This window comes from Nerophis ophidion, linkage group LG09 (genome assembly GCF_033978795.1).
Source record: "Nerophis ophidion isolate RoL-2023_Sa linkage group LG09, RoL_Noph_v1.0, whole genome shotgun sequence".
In the NCBI taxonomy this organism is placed as follows: domain Eukaryota; kingdom Metazoa; phylum Chordata; class Actinopteri; order Syngnathiformes; family Syngnathidae; genus Nerophis; species Nerophis ophidion.
In genome coordinates this window covers 38,700,731-38,720,513 of record NC_084619.1, presented here as the reverse complement: position 1 = coordinate 38,720,513, position 19,783 = coordinate 38,700,731, and the positions used below count along the sequence as shown (strand labels likewise).

Genomic DNA, 19,783 nt, shown 5'->3' with positions numbered 1-19,783 from the left:
GGGTGCTGATTTTGATAGGTTGGTTGCATTATTGCCTTGTCCGCCATTGCATAAAAGTTGTAAATAAGTGGTCAACTCAAGTTATTGTGTCTAGATTACCGTGACGGGCTGCTTCACTGACGAGTAGGCAAATAGTCGGGTGTGGCTCGCCCTGGGGAATTGGTCTCCCCTAAAAGAGTAACAGGATGAATAACGGTTGTGTGGATAGTAAATACTCCCCGGTTGTGAGATCCAAGTGACATTAATGTGTGCACGGAAATTAAGGATGGGTTGGAAGCCATTTGTGAAAGTACAATAAAATATTCCCCGGTTGCAAGATCCAAGTGACACTAACGTGCGCATGAAAATTACGGACCGTAAGGGTGGAGGCCCTTCTATGCCACATGACAAATTCCGAGGTTGGAGGCCATTTGTAAAAAGTACAATAAAGTTCCCGGTTGAGAGATCCCTGCGGCACTCAGGTGTGCGTTAAAATTAAGGAAAAAGACACAATGGCAAAGGAGTGTGACGGACAGGAACGTAATGGCGGCTGGGAAAATGTGATCAATCGTTACTGTTTAATGATCAATTGAATGTACTGTTGTCGACAAGAAAATTAACAAAGAGAAAAAAAAAAAAAGAAGAAAAAAGAGAGAAAATAAAATAGAGAACGTTTCTTGAAAGGGGTAAGAGGGTGTTAACAACACTCGTAAAGTAGTGAACTCAAACGTTTGGTAAATTAAGAAAAGTAACTCGAAGTTTTATGGTAAAGTGGAACGTGGAAAGAGAGAGCAAGAGAGGTTTGAAGGTGAAGAGAATGGATGGTGAAAACCTTACGTAAATGGTTTCTAGGAGAGGAGAATAGAAATAGAAACAGTCTGAAGAGTAAGGAAGAGATGGATACAGGATGTGGTTTGAAAATGAAAAAGCAAGTCGAAGTAAGGAAGAGAATGTGTCAAATGAAGGTATTGATGGTGTTCGTGTGTCAGCGTATGCTGTTGGGGGTTCACTGCATTTGTTAGTTTGTATGGCTGGTTGTTAACTCCTAAAACTTAAATACATTTGTGTTTTATAGTTGTTCTTATAATACTTAGTTCAGAAATCATATGAATGAGTGATCCATCTATTTAATTATCTTCCTCCGCTTATCGGAGGTCGGGTCGCGGGGGCAGCAACCGAAGCAGGGAGGCCCAGTGACTTCACTTACACAGGGCCAGGCAATTTGTGATGGTCAGAGTGAATGATAAATTTTGTTTGCAGTTACTAAGGGTTGATATGATACAGCTGCGCTTCTGGGTGAGCCGTGAGATAAGAGTTGTCTTAGAAACAAGGGCATCTTTGAGCGTGTTCCGCTTTATCTCTTGGAATGTGCGTTCGCGCACACAAATAGGTGTGTGTGTGTGTGTGTGTGTGTTTGTGTGTGTGTCACATTGATAGTTTTAGACGAATGAGAATAAACACATGGCCTTATTTTGTAGAATATCACACACGACAGGAAGTCAGAATGCACAACTAACTAACTGATAGACACAAACGATAGTCTCATTAACTTATAGATAAGCCAAAGCTTGTGCAGTTCAAAGGATTCTTAGATAATCTTTAGTTGATTTAGGAAAGCTACTTAAATATACATAAAGTAATGCATATAAATCGTTGAAATAGGGGTATTGATTAACATTTAATGGGACAATTAATGTTGTGGTTTTAAAACGTGATATGCATAATTGGGCGAAGCACGATGACGATGATAAGACGGATGACAGAGTAACAAGGAAACGACTCCTTAATTTTCAAATCACTGTAGAAAAAATGTCAAAAGAACCGAAAGGACAAAAATCAGCTAAAGTATATTCAGCAGTGGGTGACCTTCCTTTTGAGTTCCAGCAGGCGGAGAAAAGAATCCGCAACAGATGTGAGACCAGACAGATGGACTCGGATGGTGGACAACGCGGTGCTTCAAGGTCAATCCGGGGTGGAAACTGTTTCGCCTGTTACCAACCTGGTCACTGGATACAAGACTGTCCCAACATTTCCGAACAGGAAAGATCCCGTCATGCCGCCAGGCAAACGCGGAGGCGTGGCAGAGGGCGCCCACAACAGAAGCCCCAGCAGGAAATGCAGACAGGCCCCATGCTGGACATAAGTGTCAATGGACAATATTATCAGTTCGTGATTGACACTGGTGCCACCCACTCATCTCTGAATGCAAAGGTACCAAAGAAACTGTGTGCTTCCCTTTTGAAGGTCGAAGGCTTCGCTGAGGTCACAAGAATGTTACCTGTCACCAAACCACTTCCGGTTCAAATTGCTGGACACACACTGAAGCACGCCTTTGTGGTCGACCTGAACACACCATGCCTGCTTGGTAATGACCTGCTTTACAAACTGTGCCCTGACATTCAATATCGCACAGAAGGGACCTTCCTGGTGTTACCTGACGGTACGGCCACCAAGCTGCGGCACCACTATCAAGGCACCTCCATGAGCATGAGCTCATACCACAGCCTGGAGCACCAAACATGGCTGGCGCCTGCTGAGTACCTCAACTCCTGCTGCAACTGTTCTATCAGTGAAAACCCTGGCTGACTGAGCTGTTTCCGTGTGCACCACCACCTGACCCGCCATATGTTATGATCACAAGTAGACGACATATCAGGAGGCTTTTGACTCCTTTTAATATATCAATCAATCATATATATATAGTAAATGTTGGAACTCAAGGTGTGGCTACTCACGTTGACATATCTTTGCAACAACTAGCATGGTATAAGATGGACACCAATGCAGTCCCACATTGTTCCCTTGCTTTCTGTCCCCCCTACGGAAACTAAAAACTTAGGTCCAATGATGAAACCACACAAATACCACATTATTAATTGTTTCAGTTGTCTGTTAAACACGTAGCTATGGGCTGCACTTTGGACACTGCGGCTGTAGGCTACAAGGAGCTAGCAGCTACACAACAGCTGAGCTAAAACTACATATGACATTTAAGCATATCAAATAATTATAGATGCTTATTACATGCACAAAGTAGTCAAGACAGAAGTCTAATAGAAAGTATTCGGTAACAAACGTGTCCGCATCATTCAACTTTCTACAACATGAGCTGGACTTAACGAATTAACGCGGCCACCAGGTGTGGTAGAATGTCAAAGTACTATTGCAAAAGCATACGCCATAAGGTTAGTGTTTTTCTTGTATTTGTGTCAATATAAATATAAGCATATTTTGTCGCCTTCACAAGGTCGAATAATTTACTTGACTATCAGCTAAACTTTTTCTTAGATGTTTCTGAAAGTAAAAGTATTACAAACACCTTTGATGTCACTTCTTCAGCAACAGAAGGGGGAGGAGTTGAGGGTGGAATCAGACTCCTTACAACAAAATCTACAATCATCCGACTCTGACAATTTCCATAGTTTTAACATTTTTCAAGTAAAAACAAAGTCAAATTTAAAAGTGGTAATAAAAGCATTGACTAAAAATTATTTGTTATTTAGAGACCTGACAATCAACAGACCCATACTGATGATGTTATTGACAAGCTTCGATGTTGGCTTTGATTAAAAGAAGATAGGAATGAGATTGTTTAGGTTAGCAGGGTGGCTAAGTTTCCCAATGTTTACTCTCTTGGTGGTCACAACAGGAATGTAGAAGGTGCCATGATTGGATGTAGGCAAGACTGCTGTCAGGGCGAGGTAAGGGAGAAGTGGAGTAGTTGTAACATTTTTTAGTGGGTAAAAAGATGCAACGAAACTTCATTTGAAAATAACGATGTTGCACATCGATAGTGGTTTACTAGATTAATTTGGAATATGGAGGAGGTGAGGTAACATCTGGGTAAAGTTTGTAATTTCATTGATATGATCAATCAGGTAAAAGGGAAAAGGTACTTGCTGACTTGCGTTGACAATTACAGTGGTTGGCAGGAAGCAACCACAACCTAAAAAGAGGATGCAAAATCAGTAATAAAAAGGATTGTTAATGACTTAATAGCCCGACATTGTTACCCCAAAAAGATTAAGTCAGAGAACGGCACCCATTTTAAAAATGCTCATTTAGCTTTGGTCGAAAAGGATCTCGGACTAAAACACAGGTTTTGTTCGGTGTACCATCCTCTTTTTAGGTAAGGTCGAGAGAATGAACAAGAATTAAAACAATTGGCCCTAGTGTGTGAATGTGAGTGTGAATGTTGTCTGTCTATCTGTGTTGGCCCTGCGATGAGGTGGCGACTTGTCCAGGGTGTACCCTGCCTTCCGCCCGATTGTAGCTGAGATAGGCGCCAGCGCCCCCCGCGACCCCGAAAGGGAATAAGCGGTAGAAAATGGATGGATGGATGGCTAAAATCTGTGCACAGACCAAATTAAAGTGGGTTGACGCAGTACCATTGGCTTTAATGGCCATTCGAATGTCCATGAACAAAACTGGTCTTTCACCCTATGAACTGCACACAGATCAGCCGTTCCCAGGTCCAGCCACCCCCTGGAAGGAGGAATCAGTCAATCAATCAATCAATCAATGTTTATTTATATAGCCCCAAATCACAAATGTCTCAAAGGACTGCACAAATCATTACGACTACAACATCCTCGGAAGAACCCACAAAAGGGCAAGGAAAACTCACACCCAGTGGGCAGGGAGAATTCAGCGTAAAACCAAACTGGTAAGTTGAGCAAATTCAGAATTATGTGCCAGTTCCTCTGTGCAGATTTGAGGATGACAGCCCGCCACACCAAATTCCCTTCCGCCGGTCGAGAGGGTCAAGGTCATTAACCTCAAGCGGACGGAGCCCAGGTGGACCGGTCCCTTTGAGGTCGTGGAACTGACGTCTCACTCCTTTCGGCTGGCATATGTCACTGCCGACCCCCACTCGGTCCCCTTGCAGAACTTACACACATAGCCTCACAACCCAGAAGACGACGCCGAGAGAGATCTCCCCACGTTGAGCTGCCGTCTACCGTCGTGTAGATCTCCCAGACCTACTCAATTGCTGTTTCATATATCCAAAGCTATCATTACTTGAGATCAACCTATATACTCGATGTTATATAACTTCTCTTACTTGTTTTCAGCATAACTATTGGTGTCGCTACAATAAGTGAAAAGTTTGATGTTTATCCCCATTTAGTTACCTAAATTACTCTGATTTTGATAGACGAAAGGTAGGATGTTACACCCAGCTGTATTCCCTGACCGATTGGTACTTAGGCTTGTTCTAATGTCCTTGTGCCTCAGTCCTCCCTTCCTGACGACAGTGACTGACAAGTGTCTTAAAACATAAGGAGGACTTGAAATAGACTTGATCAAGGGGGACAGCAAAACTTTTTTTTTTAATCTGTGCAGTGTGATTGATATCGAGGGACATAGTAGCTATTACCATGGTAGTAACCTCAATTTTTGATACGACGCAACTCTGAGCTATTAGTGTCGGAAGCAGAATACATTCTCTAGGGTGTGGTGACCCTGGTGAAAGCAGGTAACCCACTACACAGGGCATTGGAATCCCACTGGCCCCTAATATTACATCAAAACTACTCGGGAAGGGATGACCTTCCAGAGGAACTTTGATCGTTCCCAGAACCCCATCGCCCTAACAAACGCCAATGTGGGTGTCATGCCCAATTTGCCCAGTCCGTTTTATGTTGTGTTAGGGGTTGACCGGACTGGTAAAGAATATAAAGGGATTATAAAAATTAATGTCCTCGAGAGGGCGCCAAAGTATGGGTGATTGTGTTGCTTGTTCCGCTGGAAGTCCTTTTCCCCACACTTACCCCGCCCCTTTTAGGTTGACTGACACAAATGGCCCAAACTGGCTTATCTCCTTGTTTTCTGAAACCACGCCGCCAGGGTGCAATTTGTTGGCTAGTGTGTACCCTCCTGTTGACAATTTCATCCGACTTCTTCCCTTTGTTGCCCAAAAAATGAATTACACGTGTTTTCAATTCACAGGACCCTCTTCGTCTCCCAACAAATTGGGTGACATTGACCCTTCCTGGTGCACCACACTGAAAGATGGCTCCAACATAGGCCCTTGGGTACGGGCTGACATTCTGGTATTGTGGGGAACACAGATTGTACATTTGAATCCCGACCATAGCACAAACCATAGCTTTGTGCTATGGTTAGACTGGTGACCCCACTCACCCTAGTGGGTACCAAATTAACACCCCCTGTAACTCCTGTTTCATCGGCCTCTTTAACTTCCTGCCGACGCCGTCATGTTCTATCTAGGAGGAGTGTAAGGGGCTCCTTTGATTTGATGAGAAACACTGGTGGTGTTTACTTTCAGGTAAAAGGGCAACCAAGAGGGGTCCCAAGACAATATCAATTGTGGTGTGAATCCTGTGCAGGTTTCGAGAACCTTCCTAACTTTGGTGCTATTTTCCATGTGACTGCTACTAAAAATGTAGAACAAATTAACTATGTTTTTTATAATCTGTTAGGATTGACCAACCTGACTCGTGACGCTGTTGAGGGACTTGCTGAGCAACTTGCCCCGACCTCCCTCAGGCCATCCAGTTAGGCAAAGTGGTGACTTTTGAGAATGGCTAGTTTCCTTTATTGACGTGGACCCCCTCCCTCTATCTAACTTCCAAATGTGACTATTATTTTATTTTAGTGTGAGCTTGCTAAGACTTTGATGTGAGGTAGGTGCTTTAGAAGTATTGTAGTTGTGTTGGGAGATCTTTTTTAGAAGATCTGAAGGGGGACTGTTGGATTTGGTTGTCTTTTTATTTCCTCGTCAGATTTTAGAACAGCTAAAGTGTGAGCCTTTTACATAGACCTTGAATTTGGAATGTTGGAATGAAGACATAACATTCTGTTATCTCAACTGTCCAAGGTAGGGAGGAGAAGAAGAGGGGCGGGTGAGAGTGAGTGAGGAGGGAGAAACTGCCATTTTAGGATTAGATCAATTTGGACCATGCCTTTGAAATGTTGTATCTAGATTGATCTCACTAAGCGCTTTGGTTATAAAATATCAAAATGAGCAACCTCTGTCTCTGATTGATTTAAAACCAGCTTATGTGTCATAAAAGAACCTGGGGGCGTTGACCGAAGGAAGAACGGGTCACAACGCAACACTATGTATTTATGATTTTGAGTGTATAAAAAAGCCACACACAAGCGCTCTTGTCTTAAATGAGGATTGTGAATGAGAAACACCACATTGCTATCCAATTTTTGCATATTTCTAGTATGACTGATCTGATAACAAGGGCCGAGTGCAGAAGTGTCACTACACTGACGTAGAATCTGCAGAACTTCCTAAAGATATTTCGAGTGGAATATTCAAAATGACTGACTGAAATTGTGGCATTTTGTCATATTTAGACAGTATTTTGGCTTCACGGTGGCAGAGGGGTTAGTGCGTCTGCCTCACAATACGAAGGTCCTGCAGTCCTGGGTTCAAATCCGGGCTCGGGATCTTTCTGTGTGGAGTTTTCATGTTCTCCCCGTGAATGCGTGGGTTCCCTCCGGGTACTCCGGCTTCCTCCCACTTTCAAAGACATGCACCTGGGGATAGGTTGATTGGCAACACTAAATTGGCCCTATTGTGTGAATGTGAGTGTGAATGTTGTCTGTCTATCTGTGTTGGCCCTGCGATGAGGTGGCGACTTGTCCAGGGTGTACCCTGCCTTCCGCCCGATTGTAGCTGAGATAGGCGCCAGCGCCCCCCGCGACCCCGAAAGGGAATAAGCGGTAGGAAATGGATGGATAGACAGTATTTTCACATACTCTGCGGAAATTAAATACAATTGGATATGGTTTAATGCAGCTGTCTCAGACACGCGGCCCGCTAGACGTTTTTTTGCGGCCCCCACCTTAATATGAACGTTTAAAATGTTAACGCGGCCTGCGAGTTTTATATGAATGGCGCTCAAAAGCGTTGTGTTATTTGGGTCCTGTGGGAGGAGGCTGTGATCAGCGCACTGCAGGTGCTAAAGATCACCGCCTCAGTCAATGATGTTGAGAGCGGAGCATCATCGACGAGGGGCGGGGCATGTGTTGGACGCTGACTCCTGAGGTATATCCGGGAACGGGTAGGAAGTGACTTCTACAGGTCCAAAATGGCTCTTTCAACGTTCTGGGTTGCCTACACCTGCGTTGGTGGAAAAGCGGCAAATGAGTGAAAGCGACAGAGATGTTGCATTGGAGACCAGGGTTTTCTTCTGTTCGTCCGTAATAACAGTCCCCGATAACCTGGACCAATTTAAGCTGTTATTTGTTCTTTTCATTGTTTAATTTGCTTTGCCTCACACGATGAACACTACATATATTTCTATATGATGCCGGATAACACTCCGGGAGCCGTCACTTTTTTGCGCTCCTATCGCGGTACTTTCCCGGCTATTATCCACTAACTGCCGTGTTGCTGGAGGGAGGAAAAGCAGAACGACACACATTGCGTAAATAACATTATTCTCCGTGCGTCGGCTAAATACAAATGTATTCCAGAACCTCAAACATGTCTTTTTCAAAGGCTGCAGTGAAGAGAAAGGTTGGTGATGAGCAAAGACAATTCCAGGAAAAGTGAGAAATGCAATATTTCTTTGTTGAGTGTCTTATTTTCACAGAGAAAGGGATACAATTTGAAACGTCATTATGCAACTACACATGCTGAGAAGTATGCAACATTTTTTTAAAGAAATCTTTTCTTACGGCCCAGCCTCTCCCGGACTGCGTTCAGTGGCCCCCAGGTAAATTGAGTTTAAGACCCCTGGTTTAATGGCTACAATGAAACACAGATAACCATATAAGGTCAACTTGTTTTTCCACTCTACTGGTACTTTAATACCACTCGACAAATTTTTTATTGATAAAGTATAGGGGATATGGTAAATTGATTTATACTTATATAGCACTTTTCTACCTTCAAGGTACTCAAAGTGCTTTGACATTATTTCTACATTTACACACTGATGGAGCTGCCTTGCAAGGCGTTAACCATGACCTATCAGGAGCAAAGGAAAAGTGTCTTGCTCAAGGACACGACAGACGTGACTAAGATGGCGGAAGACGGGGATTGAACCAGAAACCTTCAGGTTGCTGGCACAGTCGCTCTGCCAGGTGAGCCACGCCTTCCATTGCATATTTTGATTGTCTTGCACATATCTGTTTTTGGAGGAAAATCTAGGCCCCTTGCATACTTAGATAGTTTGCGTGCTGATTGCTGCACAACAGCCATCCTGTCTTGGTTGCCCACCACCGTTTTTCACTCCCGGGAAGAAGTCACATGATAGAATACAAGCAATTAGCTTACTCGTCAGAAGACACAATGAAATAAATATCCCAGCAGGCACAAGATATTAAAACAACGTTGAGCACTTTTTGAATTAGGTGCTGATGTTGAGCAACTCAAACCTTATAGTTGGAACGATGATGTTTAATCAATGCTGGGTTCTGACATTGACTTAACCTTTGAAATTTGGTCATTTTACAACACAAATACAACGTTGAAACAACATGCTTTTTGACAATGTTTATTCAATGTCAGGTTGTTTATTTATTTATTTATTTACAGACAGACAACATTTTGTATTACATTATTGTTTCTTTTGGTAATATCAGAGTCCCTTCTGCAAAAAGGTAATCCATAAAAGGACACAGTTTATGAACAGGGACCCACTCTGACCTTGATTTGATCATGGAAATGTATATTTTCCAAACAACAATGTGGATCCAACGTTGGACATCAATGTCGTTTCAATTTACAAATATAAGTATTTTGAAATGTTGTTTCAAACTCACTTTTAAAGGACGAAAGTATACATAATCAATGTTGTATCAATGCTGGGATAATTTCAAAGAAAACGTATTTGTAGCACAAGTGACTCCATAAGGTAAGTCTACACAAAGTAGTACATGTTGATTGTTATTTCGTGTTAGGAAAACTTTAGCAGGGCAGCACGGTGGAAGAGGGGTTAGTGCGTCTGCCTCACAATACGAAAGTCCTGAGTAGTCCTGGGTTCAAACCCGGGTTTGAGATCTTTCTGTGTGGAGTTTGCATGTTCTCCCCGTGACTGCGTGGGTTCCCTCAGGGTACTCCGGCTTCCTCCCACCTCCAAAGACATGCACCTGGGGATAGGTTGATTGGCAACACTAAATTGGCCCTAGTGTGTGAATGTGAGTGTGAATGTTGTCTGTCTATCTGTGTTGGCCCTGTGATGAGGTGGCAATTGTCCAGGGTGTGCGCCGCCTTCCGCCCGATTGTAGCAGAGATAGGTACCAGCGCCCCCGGCGACCCTAAAAAGGGAATAAGCGGTAGAAAATTGATGGAAGGATGGATTAAACTTAAGCATTGATGCGCATGCATGCACGGGCTCAGTAGCGTTGTGTAGCTCTTTTTTATGGACAGCGCATTTTGCAGTCCGCAACATGCACCTGTCGGCTCAGGCACCGTGTGCCTCCTGTATAACCTTTTTTAGTTTATAAGCAAGAATATTGATGTCACATATGTACATTAAAGACATTACACTGCAGGCTGTAGAAACTTTAGAAAGTCCTGGTGTATGATTTCTGCAAAATGATATTGGTGAGATGCTGGCGAACAAAAACTGACACACAGTATCCAACCTAGTTTGTATAGGATCGTGCACTTTAGAAAGTCTTGGTGTATGATTTCTGCAAAATGATATTGGTGAGATGCTGGTGACCAGGAACAAACACGTAGTATCCAACCCAGTTTGTAAAGGATTGTGCACTCAGAGGCCCGCTCAGCTTCACAGTAATCGGAGAAGAGATGCTTTCTGCGGGCTCGGCTCAGGTTTCTTCCCTAGATCTGATCATCAAATGTGCAGATGCAGTGATCGTACAGAAAATACACTTGGAGTACAATCAGGGTTTGCTCCTCCCTCTCCACAGCACATGCGCTGTGTGCAGGGCCCCACGATTTGTGGGCACCCTGTTTTGTGTTAATAAACGCATGTAAAATATCAATTAATAGATGACAGGGTGCTTCTTATAAAATATTGCCGAAAACGTATTGCAAGGCCCTTTCTGCTCTGTCACTGATAAAAATATAATCTCTTGACACTCATTGTCCCCCATGGCGTACAGCGTTCGTGTTAGGCTTTTAAACAGACACACTGAGTTTAAATCTCAACTGGAGAAATGTCAGGAAGAAATTCAAATTTAAGTTAAATATGTTATTTTGCTCTGAATGAAGCAATATAAAGTCAAAAATAAATATTTTTAAAAATGTCTTTCCAATTTTTTTATTTTTTTTAACAAAACGTGCACCAAATTGGATTAAATTTGCGTCTAAAAAAATTTAAAGAACATTTTCACATAAATAAAAGGGTGTGAAAAATGTTTATATTTCATAAATTACAATCTAGCCAGGGGCAGAACCTGCTTATAACGTAGTTCCATAGGCAAACATCCGTCCATGTTCCATCGCTTGTCCCTTGTCTGGTGGACTGGGGACAATTCCAGCTGCATTCCAGGTGGAAGGCGGTGTACACCCTGGACAAGTTGCCACCTCATCACAGGGCCAACACAGAGAGACAACATTCACACTCACATTCACACACTACAATTTTATTTGATGGCGGGGACACTGATACAGTATATAGTGTACATATGATTTCAGCATTTCAGGTGGTAAATATGAAACTGTTGGGGTTTCCTACTCTGATATTGATATCAGATATCGGTCCAATACCAGCAAAAAAATCAGATGATATCAGCTTGCATCTAAAATCTCTGCTCCGATACAAGCAGTCCTGCAGTGTGTTTACTTATGCAAAGCTGGACAGTCAACATCTGAATGTCCTCCAATAAGCATAGAAGGTTGTTTTTTCTTGTATTTTATTGAAGTCTCTAATGACATTCTTGGATGCAGGTGCAGGTTTCAAAGGTTTTACTGTAGTTCAGGCAAAGGTACAAGTGAGAAAGCAAAAACATAGTCAATGGAAAAAATAGTTTAGCAACTAACAAAGACTAAGGCTAAATGCTACAAACGGACAGGACTGTGTGGTCAGGCTAAAGTCTTTCAAAGTAAAAAAATTCTGCCTGAGGCAGCCGGGCTGAGGAGGGTATATATGTAGATGTTTGATAATGAGTTGGAGTCTGATTGGCTGTAAGGCTATGAGCAGATGAGCAGACAGCTGAGTGTAATTAATAGACTGGAGATGAGGATCTCTGGAGTGAGGGTTTGGGTGTGGAGACAGTAACCCCTTTACATGACCACGGCCTGGAGGCCGAACCCGAGGACGTGGAGCGGGACGATCAGGGCAACGCCGATGGAAGTCTCGGATGAGGTTTGGAACCAGAACATCGAGAGCTGGAACCCAGCTGCATTCCTTAGGGCCGAATCCCTCCCAGTCCATCAGATACTGAAGCCTACCCCCCTGATGTCTTGAGTCCAGGAGGGTCCTGACAGCAGGGTAGGTGGTAGGAGTATCGAGGGGGATAGCATCCGCCAGGGGACCGGGAGTCACAGGTATGAGGAAGGAGACAAGAAAACATGTGCGAAATGCGGACATGAGCAGGAAGTTGCAGCCTGTATGACACCTCGTTGACGCTCCGCAGGACCTTGAAGGGAGACACAAAATGTGGACTCAGCTTCTGGAAGGGCTTGCGAAGGTTGAGGTTCTTGGTGGAAAGCCAGACCCGATCTCCAGGTTGTTAAATCGGAATAACACCGATGTCTGTCGGCGAATGGCGAGCTGGAGTCGGACATTAGCTGAATTACATACCTCCTCAGAACGATGGAACCAGTCATCCACTGTAGGAACCTCTGTCTTTGTTAGATCCCAGGGGCACAAGGGAGGCTGGTAGCCAAAGACACACTGGAATAGAGTCAGACCCGTAGAAGAGTGGTGAAAAGAATTTTGAGCATACTCAGCCCAAGGGAGAAATTGTGCCCACTGCGCCTGTTGGTTCATGCAGTAGCTGCAGAGGAACCTGCCCAGTTTCTGGTTGGTCCACTCCACTTGTCCATTCGACTAGGGACTGTAGCCAGAGGTGAGGCTCACTGCAACCCCCAATTTTGTCATGAAGGCCTTACATACTATTGACGTGAACTGCGGACCACGATCCGAAACAATGTCGTCTGGAAGGCCATAGTGTCAAAACACCTATTCAAACAGCATCTCTGCTACTTGGAAGGCAGTTGGGAGACATGTGAAAAGTGACACGACAGGACTTGGGGAATCTATCAACTAATACCATGACCATGGTGTGACTCTTGAAAGTATAGATCGGTAACAAAGTCCTGGACAGCAAATCCAGGCCGAAGAAAAAAAAAATACAAAGATAATACAATAATAATAATAAAGATAATAGATTAGATTTATGTAGCGCTTTTCTAGACACTCAAAGCGCTTCACAGAGAACTGAAAACCCATCAATGACCTGGATAAATGAGAAAATCCATGATGATTGGTTGGTGTTTTGTACGATGAGTCAGAATTGGCTAAAGATAGGGCGAAACATTACAGACTGGCCAATCAGAGGCAGGATAAGGTGGGTCATTGAAACCCATTCATCCATCCATTTCCTACCGCTTATTCCCTTTGGGGTTGCGGGGGGCGCTGGTGCCTATCTCAGCTACAATCGGGCGGGGCTTGGACAAGTCGCCACCTCATAGCAGGGCCAACACAGATAGACAGACAACATTCACACTCACATTCACACACTACGGACCATTTAGTGTTGCCAATCAACCTATCCCCAGGTGCATGTCTTTGAAGGTGGGAGGAAGCCGGAGTATCCGGGGGGAACCCACGCAGTCACGGGGAGGACATGCAAACTCCACACAGAAAGATCCCGAACCCGGGATTAAACCCAGGACTTCTCAGGACATTTGTTTTGTGAGGCAGACGCACTAACCCCTCTGCCACCGTGAAGCCCGTCATTGAAACCAGGAGGCAAAATCTTAACAGACACACACTCACGTCACATGATGACAAGGGAGTCAGAGATAGAAGGACGCTTCAAGCTGACCACTCAAAGTAATGAAAATGACGTGCAGGAAAACCACAATAATACTTGTCCTTGGGTATATTTGGATAATTGTATGCGTTTAGAGAAAACAATGCCCAAAACCTTAGTTTTTAATTGTTTACTCTGTAAACCAAAATCCTAACTGTTTTCTTTATCTCAAACATAGAACACAAATTTAGAAACACACGTTTCTAAATTTGAGTTTAGTTCATGAAAAATTTTACTGCACATAACCATTACCAACTGTTCCTTAACAACACACAAGTCATTGGGGTTTTTGTCAAGATATAGATTCTCTTTGTTTACTGTAGGCAAAGAAAATGAATAACATTACAGGGGTGGGATAAAGAAAAGGCAAACAAAATAAATACATACAGTGAGGTGTGGGGACACACAGATGTAGTTGTAGGGCATACTTGCCAACCGTACCGATTTTTCTGGTAGACTCCCGAATTTCAGTGCCCCTCCCGAAAACCTCCCAGGGCAACCTTTCACCTGAATTTCTCCCAATTTCCCAATTTTCACCCAGACAACAATAGTGAGGGCGTGCCGTGATGCCGTTCTCTACAAATGTCGTTGTGTCCGCTTTTTCTCCATACAAACAGCGTGCTGGCCGAGCCACAAGTTGTATGCGGCTTCTACAGACACACGTAGGTGACTGCAAAGCATACTTGATCTACAGCCATACAGGTCACACTGAGGGTGGCCATATAAACAACTTTAACACTGTCACAAATATGCGTCACACTGTGAACCCACACCAAACAAGAATGACAAACACATTTCGGGAGAACATTCACACCGTAACACAACATAAACACAACAGAACAAATACCCAGAATCCCTAACTCTTCCGGGATGCTACAATATACACCCCTGCTACCACCCCCACACCCACCTCCCGAATTCGGAGGTCTCAATGTTGGCAAGTATGTTGTTGGTGTCCCCCGGTAAATGTCAGATAGTTAATAGTAATAAATCCTCATTGGGTACATTTGTACACTCTGTTACGTTAATATTGATATTACACATGTGGCACCATAAATAAAAATGCTGTTAAATGGGGTCTGTAGATTAATGCATGTCATACTGGGGACTATATATAAATGTAGCTTTGATGTGGCAAGCTACCTTTTTGAGGTAGCTTGTAGTGTAGCCCCCCCTGCTTAGCGACATTAAATAGAGAATAACTTGTAGCTTAGCTTACTACATTTTCCAAGTAGCTTGCCCATCACTGCATAAAGGAACAAAGTCTCCAAGACAGAAGCATGTTAGAAAGTATCAAGTAACACACGTGTCCGCATCATTCAACTTTCTGTTTCACAAGCTTAACTTTAAGGGGATTTTGTATGCAAAACCAAATTTTCTTACCTGCTGTTACCTGTTTTTGTGTATTAGGAATCTGCAAAAGTCCCAAAAATTGAAATCAAACCAAGGAGTAGATATTGATCAAACAAATGTGCCTTCCTTCTTACTTCCTGCAAACAAGCAGTTTATAATTAGCCACATTTTTGACAATATTCGCAAGCATGACATTAGCTGATAGCTCCATATTTGGTTAAGTTTTACTCAAAGATCTTTACTTGGTCAATAAATTCCTTGTTTTTCTCTATCCTCTTGTTGTGGAGCAGACTGGCTCGTACATGCACATGCACCCTCCACTGTTGCCCTTTCTAATACACACTCCCATATTAAACATATTAACCAAAACACTTGGCAACCATGAGAGTAATGCAAAGAAGTGACGGAAGGTAAAAGCACCTTTGTCAGCACAACACTGCACACATGAAGAATAACGAGTCTTCTGTATGATTGAACACCTTTAATAGTGGTTGATGTGCTGCTAAATGCTGAGAACAAATGTACAATAACACACTTTTACACTTCAAATCAACTTTGGACAACAATGACCATGAAACAAAGCATGTCTATTTATTACTAATGCACATAAACATCTTTATTAGGCACCAGTAACTCTCAAAATCAATGTAAATAAACCTGGAGGACATTTTATGTGTTATTGTGTCATGAAGTGAATACTTATTGCGTGGCAGAGGACCCTGATGCCAGTGGACGTTATCTCTGCGTCAAAGTGACGTGTGTGTGTGTGTGTGTGTGTGTGTGTGTGTGTGTGTGTGTGTGTGTGTGTGTGTGTGTGTGTGTGTTTTTTACAGCATAGACTCAAGCAGACATCATGGGATCAATCCTCAATTTTCAAACAGGGCCATCGTTTGCTTGGTGGTCCAGGTTTATTTGGTTCCTATTAATTGTGCTTCTCTTGTACGACACACAATGGAACAACGCAATCAGTACGTGTCCATGCACTAAATTAGTCATTTCTCAAATAGTTTGGTTCTAAATAAAAATTCAGATTGAAACACCTTAATCCAATCTTGTTCAGTTTGCGAAAAGTTGGACTAATTTACCTGGATTATGTGATTGGAAACCAGATCTCTCGAGGCAGTGTTTGTGCCCGAGAGGACCTTTCGTGTCGCGCATGAACCACTCTAAACACACGGGATACAACCCAGAAGCAAATACTATTCAATAAAAACAACCGTGAGCGTGTCACTCAATGCTCTGTCAGAGGTGACTGTTGTATTCCTCCACGCAGAAGCACTTTCAGTAAGTCGGCCTGGTCAGTAAGGAGTGCAATTGTGTGGAATGCCAAACCTGAGAAGGTTAAAATGGTGACAACATAGAAGGCCTTCACAAAAAAATTGAAAATTTGGCTTATCAACACCTACAGCTGCCAGCACTAAAAGATGAGCCTGTTTTGATACTATGATAAATGTTGTGTTAAATTGTTTTACATCGTATATGTATTGTGTGCTTTTTTTCTTTTTATGTTCTTTTTCTTTGAAATTTTAATTTTACTTAATTTTTCACATCATGGCCAGGGGACTACAGATGAAAACTAGCCTTCTGGCTAATTCTGGCTTTTGTGCAGTCATGAAATTGCATTGTCCCCTTTGAAATAAACTCATCTTAATCTTAATCTTAAAAACATAGCAACAATTGTAATGATTGAGACTGTTAGTTTGCTTCACAAATAAAGAAAACAGAACATGTTCAAGTGCATCGATGGTAGAAAAAAAGGAAAACAGATATTTTTATATTACGCTAGCTAAGGAAATGGAAAATGCCGTCTTAACTCGGACTCCCAAACAAAATAGGAATGAGATGAAAGAGAATGTAGCAGGTATATTAAAGGTGAATAATAAAGCGCACACAAACCTCTTCACGCTGCAGTTGTGCAAGCCATCTGATCAACAATAACTCTGTAGTCCACACAACTGGTAAGATAATCCAAAAGAAAAAGCAACCAGGTTTATCCAGAACAGTATCAGTCGAGGCACAAACTGTCTTTTCCTTCGGACTGAAAACTTCTTCCATCAATTTACAGAGCCTTTACTGGATTATAAATGAACTCCAAGACATTCAAAAGTTTTGATTTCATGATTCCCGCTCCATGAATTACTTCGAAAGAGTTGATGGTCTTTCTTTACTTCGGACCTGCATCCGCTCCGATACATTCCTGTTAGTAGCGTCATGTTTGTAGCGCAATTCAAGATGGTTTCTTATTGTTGTCTGCTATTCAACATTAGCATCTCCATTAGAGACGTAACATTTGTCATCTTTGCCTATATTACAGCGGACATCACAACAGAGCTAGGATGTTAACTTGTTAGAAGCCAGAGACGCTTAGTGTGAAGTCAAAGGTCAACCGGAAAATTTATACATTTATCTGTGCTAAAAGGAAATAAGACCAATAGTCGCATTAGAGTCCAAGTGTGGACTCCACACAAAAATAGTAACTATTTGAGAAATCAGCGTAATTTAGTGCATGGAAACATGGTGAGTCACTACTGAGAAATGAGATGGCAGCAGAACACTAAGAAAAAACAGTGGATTTTAAAGTACACTGTTATAGAAAAGCAGCATGTTGTCGTTGTTGTTGTTTCTTGTGTGACGGACTGACTGATAAAAAGCTGCAAAATAAAACGGCTACAAAAAACAGTACACATACGAGCCACAAAAACACCTGCATTCGAGAAATGCTGCAACTTCACAGAAGTCAGCCAAGCCACATGGGGGCGCCAGAACAGATGGATAGCCAATATAGCAAAGCAGAAACAATTGGGGGCTTAGTGTTTTTGCTATTTGTAAAATTATTATTTTGCATTTGTTTTGGACCCTGCAGCGTTCATTTGATTGAGCCAGGTGTACAGTTGGCCTTTTTGGTTTACTTCCGTAAAATATTCAAACAAAAACATTTCTAGATGGCTGAGTGCTGCTTTTGTTTTTTTCTTTTTTTTACAAATGTGTTAGTCTAATGAAGATGAATAGGAGCATTACATGTGAGTATAATTCATCCATCCATCCATTTCTACCGCGTATTCCTTTTGGGTGGCGGGGGGCGCGGGTGCCTATATTTTGTAACTGCTAAAATACAATATCCTAACTTTTAAATTAATTAACCGATGTAATCATTTTGATTTTATTCTAAGTCATGAACATTAAGCTGGATCTTAGAACTCTGAGTCCTCAAAGGATTGTTTTAGTTTAAATTTTAAGACTTGATACATTTAGACACACTTGTGGAGTCAACATTTCTTGCAAGACACAACACATCCTCCAACACTTTTTGTTATAGGACCCTAGTCTGATGCTTCATATTTCAAAACAGTTGTTTTTGGGTTTTTTTAAAGAAAGAAATAAGCTGTAAAAGTATGACGGATAAACAATAAAATATGTACTGAAACATTGCGTAGAACACAGTAGTGAAGGTGGAGGGAAAGGAAGGATATATACATTTTTACTAACATAATGTACACACTTAGCCATATTGTACTGAGGAGCCAGGACGGATATATTATGTATGATGTCAGCACATTCTTCATTGCCAGGCTGACAAAGCCAACTGCATTCAGGAATAGGTGAGATGTGTGAGGTACACTGCCAACCAGCAGAGTTTGTCTGCTGATGGGAAAAATGCACAATTGTTGTAAATATCAACTGACTTACTATTCTACACTAAGTAATATTAAACTGAGCAGCCAGTACATCATCATATTTGCAATGACCCTCTTTACTGAGCTAAAGAGTACATTGGTACCTCGGTTTTCATCAGCCCCAATTTTTGTATGGTTTGGTTTTCTATGAACATGTCGAGCCAAATTGCTTCATTCATTGTTTTAGTTATTGTGCGGCAAAATAGTGCGCCTGACAAACTGTCAAAGTCAACCGTTTGCTCTGTATCATTCCGCAGACTGTGGGGTCCCAAACAAAGAATCCCACATGTCGTAGACGTTTTATTAATCAAGTGTATGCCTGGTCTACTAAACATTTGCCTGCATTTAAACACGTGCAAACTTGATAGCACAAACAAAGCTGATCAACTAAACTTGCGTATACAATGGATAACCACTGCAGACCGCCTTATTTAAGTGAGATTTATGTGTGTACTTTGCGGCTTTCACCACGGAGACATTCGGTCATGTAGTGCAAACATGCAGCAGACATCTACCAATTTTTCTGGGCATTTTTGAAGCAGTCCTGCTATGCTTCTAGAATGGAAACACATTTTTTTTCTTTTTTTAGTGCACGAAAGTTGTGATCATGGGAGAGGCTGGCACTAACTGCGAGTTTGTGATTAGTTATTAATACAGCTTTCTTTATGAAAAAACGGACGTCATTAAAAAAATACCCGCAGACATTGAAACACATCAATGGAATTTGCTTTAATCAGCGCCTTAAGACATCCAGCGACTTCATAAATGTATAAAATTATATTGCTGAATCGACGATATGTCTAATATTTTTATTTTTGACGGTCTCTATATGTTGA

General features: G+C 42.2%; 1 protein-coding gene across 2 annotated transcripts in view; it reads right to left on the bottom strand.

The window, feature by feature from the left end:
* Positions 1–15,551: 15,551 nt before the first annotated feature.
* Positions 15,552–19,783, bottom strand: part of smap1 (small ArfGAP 1) — a 281,586-nt gene continuing 277,354 nt past the window's right edge. Inside the window, exon 8 of one of the 2 annotated variants that reach the window (XM_061910969.1) lies at positions 15,552–19,783. This exon is cut by the window's right edge and continues 1,518 nt beyond it. The gene's annotated coding sequence lies outside the window, so the exon portion shown is untranslated. The other variant, XM_061910968.1, reaches the window with a different exon arrangement.